The 10,284-nt window shown below is 37.8% G+C and overlaps 1 long non-coding RNA gene across 1 annotated transcript; it reads left to right on the forward strand.

Annotated features, from left to right (window-relative positions):
* Window positions 1-7,084: 7,084 nt before the first annotated feature.
* LOC112718290 (uncharacterized) lies at window positions 7,085-7,765 on the forward strand. The gene is made up of 2 exons (XR_003160746.3): window positions 7,085-7,346; window positions 7,496-7,765. It is a non-coding gene; the product is annotated as an uncharacterized lncRNA (long non-coding RNA).
* Window positions 7,766-10,284: the final 2,519 nt, after the last annotated feature.

The raw sequence follows: 10,284 nt of genomic DNA on the forward strand, positions 1-10,284 counted from the left end.
ACCGGCTTTTTATTATTTTTTTTTGTTTAATGTTCTTATCATTAATGGTAATTGTTAAATTAATATTTTAACAGTTATAATAGAATTTTTTGCTGTTATCATGATAGTGAGTATTTTATATTTATTGAATTTGTAATTTATATTATTGGTAGAATTAATTTTTTAGGTTTACGTGTTAGTAATATTGTTAGTGTTATTTTCTCTATTGTTGTTATGCTTAGGGTTTTTTATTGATATTACTGTAAATTGTTGCTATTGTTGTCTGTTGAGAGTTTGCTATCTATCTTTTTACAGCCTGCTAGGGTTATTAGTGGTGTGAGAAGACAACAGAATATGCCTTTACACGAGCGTATCATACCGTATCTAGAGACGGCGGGCTTATATCACTTGGCTAGGCTGAACAGTCAGTGGTTCTGGGTTGATGAGCCTCTACTTAGCGCATTCATTGAGAGGTGGCGTCCTGAGACCCACACATTTCACATGCCCTTTGGGGAGTGTACGGTCACCTTGGAGGACGTGGCCTATCAGCTGGGTTTACCGATTGATGGTGAGCCTGTGAGTGGGTGCCTTAGTGAGTTTGAGAATTTCATGGAAAATGGAAGACCGGCATGGGTGTGGTTCCGTGAGCTGTTTGGGGAGTTACCTCCGCAGAATAAAGTGAAGCAGATGACAGTGTGCTACACATGGTTCCATGAGCGGTTTCGGGTTTTGCCAGCAGATGCTACTGAGGACATCGTGCGTATATACGCGAGGGCCTATATTATGATGCTGTTGTCATCTCAGCTGTTTGCGGACAAGAACGCCAACCGTGTCCACCTTCGCTGGTTGCCTTATGTGGCATCGTTGGATGACTTGGGTAGATATAGCTGGGGCTCGGCCGCGCTGGCGTGGTTGTACAGATATCTTTGTCGTGGAACAAACAGAAATGTTGTCAACTTGGCTGGGCCACTACAGCTTCTACAGTCTTGGATCTTCTGGAGATTTCCTTGTCTGAGGCCAAGTGATTTCAACAGATTCGGGTTTCCACTTGCATCCAGGTAAAGAAATATGATGCTAGAGTTTGAAATTGTTCATTTACATGTCCCATTAGATGTTATGACATTCTTTTAATTGAACTTGTAGGTGGGCTCAGTATCTACCGAGAAACGATGCAGTAGATCAAAGAGTGGTGGCTGCACGCCTTTGTTTGGATAGATTGCGTGTGCATGATGTGAGTAATTTATTTATAGTTCATTCAGTTATGTTTTGCCTGTTATAGAATTTGTTTTACGTAAAGTTTCATTACGTGATGTAGATCGTGTGGGAGCCCTATTCCACTCCGGATGTCGCAGCTGTTGTTCATCCAGAGATACTACTAGACCAGCACCGCAGGCTATGGACGGCAGTTACCAGTCTCATTTATTTTGCTGCGATTGAGTGGCACCAGGTGGATAGGGTTATGCCTCAGTTCGGCGGGGTTCAGCATCTCCCTCGTTTGGCTCTTAACATAGACTGGCTTCATGCGAAGGACGGCAGGGGTGGAGATAGGTGGTTCCCCTCATATTATCGGGAGTGGCATGAGCATTGGCAAGATCGGCATGCCTCAGTTTTACCCGTTGACCGAGTTTCTGATCCTGGGCCATCAGCTGAGTACCTGGACTGGTGGTGTCGTGTGGCCCACCGATTTTTATCCCCAGAGGTTTCATTTCAGGATCCCAGGCCTATTGTGTTGACCGAGGAGGCTCGTCATAGAGGGTCATCCCAGGCACCTCCTATGGTGCAGGTTGTCGACAGACCGGACAACCGCCGCGTGGACAAGCGTAGGCGTATCGGCACACGTACTACGGATCGAGAGTGGCGATGGCTGGCCGACCAGTTAGATGAGGAGCAGGTTGTTGGTGGTCATGGAGGTGATATTGATCATCGTGTTCCGAGACGTAGGGCCAGACGACATGGTCAGCGGGATGGTGGTGGACGGGCCCGTGGTAGAGGACCATCCGGAGAGTATCACAGTGGTCAGGATGCTGTTGGTGAGGACATTGGTGGTGTGGGCACAGGGATGGATCAGGGTACGTACGAGGTGGGGGGTTCTTCTCAGATGTTCGAGGTGGGGGGTTCTTCTCAGATGTTCGCCGACTTTACTACCGCGGCCGTCGGTATGGAGATTGATGATCCTGTGAGTCAGTCAGAGTTCTTCAGAGATATAGCAGACATCTTGGGAGAGGATGACGGCACTCATTATAGGCTACAGATGGATGAGGGACATTCACAGTTTGCCGAGCACCAGTCACTTGTTCAGGATGTACAGCCAGGTTTGCCGGTTGACCTGAACGAGCCTGCGCCTTCACCATTGGACCCATGGTTCGCGTTGGGAGGTACCCCAACTTCGGCTTTCAGCGTAGTTCCGCCACAGGCACAGGTGCCACAGGTGGATCAGAGACCACGGAGGGCTCGTCGTGCTCCTTTATGTGGCACTGGAGGTCACCTTATTGGTCAGTTGCACGATGACGACAGTGACACGATCGAGGACTCTGATTAGTTAGCTATGTATTTCCCATTTGTCTATGTCCTTTCTTTCATTATGTACTTGGATTAATGTTTAAACATTTATTATGCTTTCTGGTGTTGTATCTTAAATTGATGTATCTCACTATTAAGTATGATTAATGATCTAGTCGTTTCTACTTTATTTGTCTAAACAACACAATGACATTAACACTAAATTAGGCTGTCTTAATATACCAAGTCAAGAAACAAATATTCTTACATGACGATACATAAACATATGAATAACACCAATGCTACTTATAAGACTGAAATTAAACATACATTGATAACCCATCCTCAACCTAAATAATACATCCTAATGATCCCCGCCAGCAGTATCTCTTCGCTGGCCACAGTTCCTCCGCGTGTGACCTGGCTGTCGACAGAGGCCACAGCGCTTGGGCTGGTTCTCAGCAGATCGATCCATGGGACCACGGATCCTAGTTGCCTTCGGCCGACCTTCCCTGGCTCGCCTCATGTTAGGATCAGGAATGATAGTAGGCCCGGCATATGGTGGCCATAGGCCTTCTGGTATGGGCGGAACAAACCCGTTACTGTAAACTTTGAACACCTCACTCATACGATACACCTCATGCACATATGCTGCCCAATTAAGCCGGGAGTGGGCGCAACAAGCAATCGCGTGACAGCATGGATAATGGAGGGCCTGAAAGTACCCACAATCACATGTGTGATCCTTCAGCGAGACTCTGTAGCTACCCAAGGAGAAGTTTCCAGTCGGTGTCGTCTCAGCAACCGTGTACTCCGACTGGTGCCTGTCGTACAACGTGACGGTGAAGCACCTTGACTCTCTTATGTTCCTTTCAATACCTTTGACCAATGCCTGACAAAACTCTTGTCCAGCTCCAAGTTGCGCCTCTGCTGTTTGTCCCCGGATAACGAATAGCTCAGCAAGCCTTCCGTATGTGGACTTAACCAACGACGTGACCGGGAGGTTGCGAGTTCCCTTCAAGACGGAGTTCACACATTCACTGATGTTTGTTGTCATGTGCCCGAACCGTCTACCGCTATCCTGGTGTTGCGTCCACTTCTCATACTCCATCCGGTTCGCCCAATCACACATTGCCGGATTCTCTGTACGCATGATGTCGAACCAGTAATAGAACTCCGCCTCAGTTTTTGCGTACGCAGCATTAACCAGCATTCTTCTCGCATCTTTACCTTTGAAAGAAAGGCTGAAATTTGCTGCCACATGACGGATACAGTACGCCCGATAGGCACGTGGGGGCAGCCAACCATTCACGGGATCCTCTAGTGCAGACTTGATACCGTTATGCCTATCCGAGATAACAAGGATACCCTCCTGTGGAGTCACATGCCTTCTCAAGTTGGACAAGAAAAATGCCCATGACTCGGCATTTTCTCCCTCCACAAGGGCGAATGCTATCGGGAGGATGTTTGAGTTCCCATCCTGTGCAATCGCCAGCAGTAAGGTGCCTCCATATTTGCCGTACAAGTGGGTACCATCAATACTCACAAGCGGCTTGCAATGTTGGAAGGCCTCAACGCAAGGTGGAAATGTCCAGAACAGACGGTGAAAGTACACTGTTGACTCATCAATCTGGTCCCCAACTCTAACAGGAGACGTCTGCAACACAGTAACTGTCCCGGGCATCGTCAACTCCACGCCTAGCATCCAACGTGGCAATTCGGCATAAGACTCTTCCCAGTCTCCATATATTTGTGCAACTGCCTTCTGTTTTGCTTTCCAAACCTTCCGGTAACTGGGCTTGAAGCCGTAATCAGCTTCAGTCGCTTGTTGCAACACCTTGATCGGTACTGCAGCATCCGCACTGACCAACGGAAAAATCCTCGCACAGATAACGTGGTAATCAAGCTGACGGTGATCACTGGAAACAGATGTTGCTAAGCAAGTGTGGGGACCGTTGTACCTCCTAACCTCCCAAGTTCCCTTCCGTGCACGGAGCGAAATCCGAATCAGCCAAGTACAACTTTTGCCGAAGTCCTTGCACCTTCCATGATACTTCAAATGGTCCGATTCCAACACTCGGTACTCAACACCTCGACGGATGCTATAGTCCTTCACACTAAGAACAGCTTCTTCTTTACTCTGGAAGGATTGCCCAATCTGAAATTCGGTTGACGAACCACCCACTGTAGCAACTCCGGCCGTATGTTCACCCAGAGCCTCCAAGTTTAACGTCGAGAAGTGTGGAGGGTAATGCTGTGTGCCGGAACTTGAAGGACCTTCTTGTGCTTGTGGATTGGCACCGGTGTCATCGTCGCTGTCCCCAAATATATTTACAGGCTCCTGGTCAGAGTCATCGTCCCGCATTGCATTCTCTACTCGATCAGGTTCCCCGAATTCTTGATGTTCATCATCTGTGGCACGACCTGATTCCCCCAGAAATGCCTGTTGCAGGACCCCTTCATTAGGGGAACGTGCAGTACGAACTGCAACCGCTGGTACCAGATCAACCGCAAACGAAGGAGAGGCAACCTGCGGAACAGAAAACCGGTTTGCTGGTGCCGAGCAAGACGCACTGCCTGCGGCAGTCGAGCTATGAACAGGAGCCGATGCCCCAGAACTATCCAGAGTTACCTCCAACTTCGCATACAACTCGTGTATTCTGACCTCAGGAAAACTCCTCACGCAATGAAATAGAACCCTAATATCTTCGTCAGCCCCTAACACGAATGTATCATACATCACACCGCTGGAAACTACAGCGATGGGAATCTTGTAGAAGATCTTCTTCACAACCTTGCTCCCAAAAACCCCAAGCTTCTGCAAGATGGTGCTCTTTAAATCTGACAAACTGTTTGACGAACTAACAAATACACTCAACGGTTCTCTATCAGTGAACTTCACACCATATTTTTTGCTTTTTTTAATTTTTCCAGAGCAATGCACTAAGACAAGAACACACTCTTCCTCACTTGACATTGTGATAATGATCTCCTCAGCAACTACATTCTCACTCGAATATATATAGATTTTCATTATACATAAACCGTGCTAGGTTACAGGGTTTTATGCTCATTCAATGGCCTTCATAAACCGTGGTTGCCAGCCACGTTTTACGCTTTTTCTTCTTCATAAACCGTGGCTACCTCCAGCGGTTTCTGCTTTTCATTAATAAAGTGTAAACCGTGGCTGCCTACCACGGTTTACATTGTGCATTTCCAACTCATAAAACCTTGCTACCTCCCACGGTTTATGTACAATTGGAATCCGTGGTTGGCTCCCACGGTTTCTATATAAACTTAAACAAGACAAATTGGTATGCAATTTCCAAATGTTGTAATCTGGTAAAGGATTCAACCAATCATTTTAAATTGGTAAATTGCCCTAATTATTTTTTAAAATACCATCTTATACTATTTTAGGTTAGAGTATGACGATTTGAAGATACATGAATCAAGTTCTCACACGCTACTCTGTTTAGTGTTTAGAGAAAAAAAACTTTTTCCCCCTCAAATAGATATCTAAAGAATTGTAGCCTACCCAGCAATTGTTCCAATATCCAAGGTCACCAATGACTTTGTTATAACAGTTGAAAATTCATCCTGCATGATTGCACAATTCTCTTAGAATGAGATTTGTAGAGAAAAAGAGTTCTCTAATTCAGAGTTCAGATTATGAAAATATATATTACAAGGTGCCTTGGTTCAAATTGCTGCTTTTCCAAGACTTATAAAACTTACGATATATTTACACACACTATAACAAAAGTTATTTTTAATGACAAATTTTTAGTGACAATAATATAATAATTACTATATGTTTTATTTAATTCATATTTTTGTGGTAATTATATATTTGTCATTATTACTATATGTTATAATGATAATTATATATTTTTTGCGATTATTAAAAAAGTCTTTACCAACAATTATATATTTGTGGTTAAAACTTTTTAGTGACAAAACATAAGACAGCTAATCATATCTAATTGTTAGTAAATATATTAGCGGCTATGTATAGTATTGCTAAAAGTAAAATAAATGGCCACTAAAAATAATTTTTCTAATAGTGATATATATATATGGTAGACGATATAAGTATGATATAAATATGACAGAATTGTTAAAATCAAATTTATTTTATTAATATTTTAGTAACATTTTTTTAACAACACTTTTTAAAAAGTGTTGCTAAATAAAAAATTACTTTAATTTTAAAAGCACTCTTTAATTAAAACACCAAATCTACCATAGTTACCGTATTCACGAACTATATATTTATTATATGGCTTTGATCATAATTTTCTGTAAGTATCAATATTTTTGCCTTACATATCTAAGACATCAAAATCAGAAAGGAAAACATATATATAGCTAAACTTATATAGTTTTAGCTTTAAGTTTTAACCTTCTATTCGAAATCGCCGGTAAGCTTCTATCTACTGAATTCAAACCACTAACATTATTCATCAATTCAAAGTCAACTCAAAAAAGATTGTTCTCATTCCCAATAGTCTAAATCTACCTACCCTTATGATATTGAATTGGCAGCACGCGGCAACCTTCTATTTATATATATATGTGTGTGTAATATTCATCACACCTTGATCATTTCACTTAAGATCTCTCACAAATTTTTGGCTTAGCTTTCAAGTCCATCAAGATCAGACAACAATTATAGGAGGAGCTCATGATGTCAACATTCTCTAACAATTATAGGAGGTTCGTGTTGATAGCTATAGTGACGGTGTTGGTGATTTTGATTGGTTCTCCTAAATATGGAGAAGCATGGAGGCCATTACTACAAGATGAGTTCACGCAAATGCTTCCAAAAAGTCCTCCAAACCCATCAACCGGGGATGATACTAATGGTGATCATCATCATGATTATCCATAACCTAGCTTTTTATGTTCAAAAAATAAAAGTGTCCCCTTTTTTCTTAGTGGAACCTTTATCGTTCTTTTTAACATATATATCTCATTCCTCAAATAATGAAATAATTATTTTCAACTGTGCCAGGTATACACGGCAATCCACCACCATTGCGGTGAAGACAAGACCAAAGAGAGCAAGGAAAAGATGTGCCAAGCTGGGTTTCTCTTCTCCCGATTGGAACACTATAAATCTCAAGAATACTCTTCTCTTTTTAAGCTTTTTTACTTTAATTTCTTCTCCTTTTGGAGATCCCCTGTTTTAAATTCTTTATGTGTTGTCCAATTTGGACCATGCTTCTCATTTAGCTGTATTTCTTTTTTCTTGTTTCGAATTAAAAATTTATTAATTAGTTTATACATATTATATTATAACATGTTCAATTTTAATATATATATATATATATATATATATATATTAATGAATTTAAAAAAAATTTGACATTAAAAATTAAAAAAATAAAGTATATAACATAACAATAATTGTTATAATTATATTTTATTATGTAATTTATTTCAAAATTTAATAGTAAAATAACTTTAATAAGATTATTTTTATTTAATTTAAAATTAATTTAACATAATAATTTTACTAATAAAATAATAATATTTTTCACTTTAAATATTTTACTGTTACAATTACGTGAGTCAAACTAAAAAATTTCTCTTGTTTATCCTATCATTTATTTTCTATTTTAAAAAATATATTTTATTCAAATTTTCATTTTCTCATTGCTTATAAAAGTTACGAGTAAATAGACGAAAGTATACATGAAATATTTTAAAATGGATAAATATATATTCTATTCAATCGAAATACTCAATATACTTCTAAAAGATTAGTAACAATGGATAAAAGTGACATGCTGTTAATGAGATTCCGTTTCTCTTCGGCTTTATTTGGATATAGGAAAGAAAATAGAAGAAAAGAAAAGAAAATAAGAGAAAAGAAAATGAGAGGAAAGAAAATAGAAAAAAAAGTAGAGTTATTTATGTATTGTTTGGATAAAGAGAAAATGAGTGAAAAAAAAAATAGAAAGAAAATTTTTTTGTTTAGATGAGAAGAAAAGTGAGAAGAAAGAAAACCATAATAATATAAAATTACATTAATGCCCTTATAATAAAATAAAGTATAAATATTTTTTTATTTATGTTTTATTACATTTTATGAATATTATAAAATATTATAATTTTATAAATTATTTGTCTAATACATATATAATGTTTAAGTGTAAATTTTTATTATAATAATATATTAAAATTATTAAAACTAAATTTATATTAATAATTATTATTAATAATAGAATTAAGAGTAATATTGTAAATACATCAAAAATAACATTTTCCTTTTTATTTTCATGCATTCAATGGATGAAAAAAAATTTTTTTGGGACTCACACTAAAATTTTCTTTCCTTCCCATTTTTTTTGGGATCCAAACAAAATTTTTCACTCATTTTTCTTCTACCACTTTTCTTTTTTTTTTGTTTTTCCTTAAACCAAACATAGTGTTAAGTTTAGTGCCTAGATGGCTGTTTAGCGTGACAGGGTGAACTTTTTAGTGAGATTTAAGTAGAAATAACATAATTTGATAAATTTAAAAAAATTCCAAATAAAATTGGATGTCCTAATTATACATCACTTTAACAAGTTATACAAGCTATTCGAATCCAACATCTCTAAACCAATGTACAAATCAATTATCAATGTCTTTTGATTACTAATTTTGAATTCATCCTAGCAATTAACTTCAACATCACTTTTATATTAAAGTCATACCTACTCCTCTTTTCACTTATATTTGCATTATCTTCTCATAATTATGGTGTAATAAACTATCATAAAAATGACCTTTTCTAAGCATTCATCTTCAAGTATATCAATCCAATAAAATAATCACATCTCATCTCTAATTTCTACTCTATACAAGATTGGATACAAGAAGAATGAATCAATATCAACTAAAATTTTTATTAACAGTGGAGACACTACAATTAACGTACAAATACTTTATAATGCGGATATCATAAGAACCATCTATCTAAATTCTTCACCGTTTATGATTTAGCAGCACAACATCCATGTCATTGTAGCATTTGCTATTATTAAAAGGGTGTTTCTTTTTGTTTCTCTTCATTTCACCTCCAATAAAAGACCCACCCGATATCACTAAAATTGTTCTTCTCTTAATACGGTAATCTCAATTTACCCTCTATTGAGATTCACTTCTCATTTCTCAATTTCGTAAGCCACTTCTCATTCTTCAATTTTGCAGCAAGTGCAATTAGAGTAAGAGATAGAGTTTCTTCAAAAATTAAGATACTCAATTTTATTTGGTATTTTTTATTTTTTTAAATTTGATAAATTATATTATTTTCACTTAAAAGTCTATTTTGTCACGCTCCATAGTTATGTAGGCACTAAATTTAACGGAAATAAAACTTTATTAATGGCGTGTTACTTTTGTCCATCGTTATAAATTTTTTTGAGAATATAAAATATTTGAAAATATACATTTGTCCACCCAAAAATTTTTTATGTATATTTTGTACATTTATTCTAAAATCTATAGTATTTTTGCCTTCTAAATCTAAGACATCAAAATTAGAACGAAAAACATATATAATTAACCTTATATAGTTTTAGCTTAAGTTTTAACCTTCTTTTCAAAATCGCCGGAAAGAATTTAAACCATTAACATTTATTTGAATTCAAAGTCAACCCAGAAACGATTTTTCTCATTCTAAAGTCTAAATCAAAATCTACCCGTATGATACTGCTTTGGCAGCACGCAGCCTTATATATGTGTGTTACATTGATCATTTCAATTAAGATATCTCACAAATTAAACTCTGATTTAATATATATACCAATCAAT

Source organism: Arachis hypogaea, chromosome 2 (genome assembly GCF_003086295.3).
Source record: "Arachis hypogaea cultivar Tifrunner chromosome 2, arahy.Tifrunner.gnm2.J5K5, whole genome shotgun sequence".
In the NCBI taxonomy this organism is placed as follows: Eukaryota; Viridiplantae; Streptophyta; class Magnoliopsida; order Fabales; family Fabaceae; genus Arachis; species Arachis hypogaea.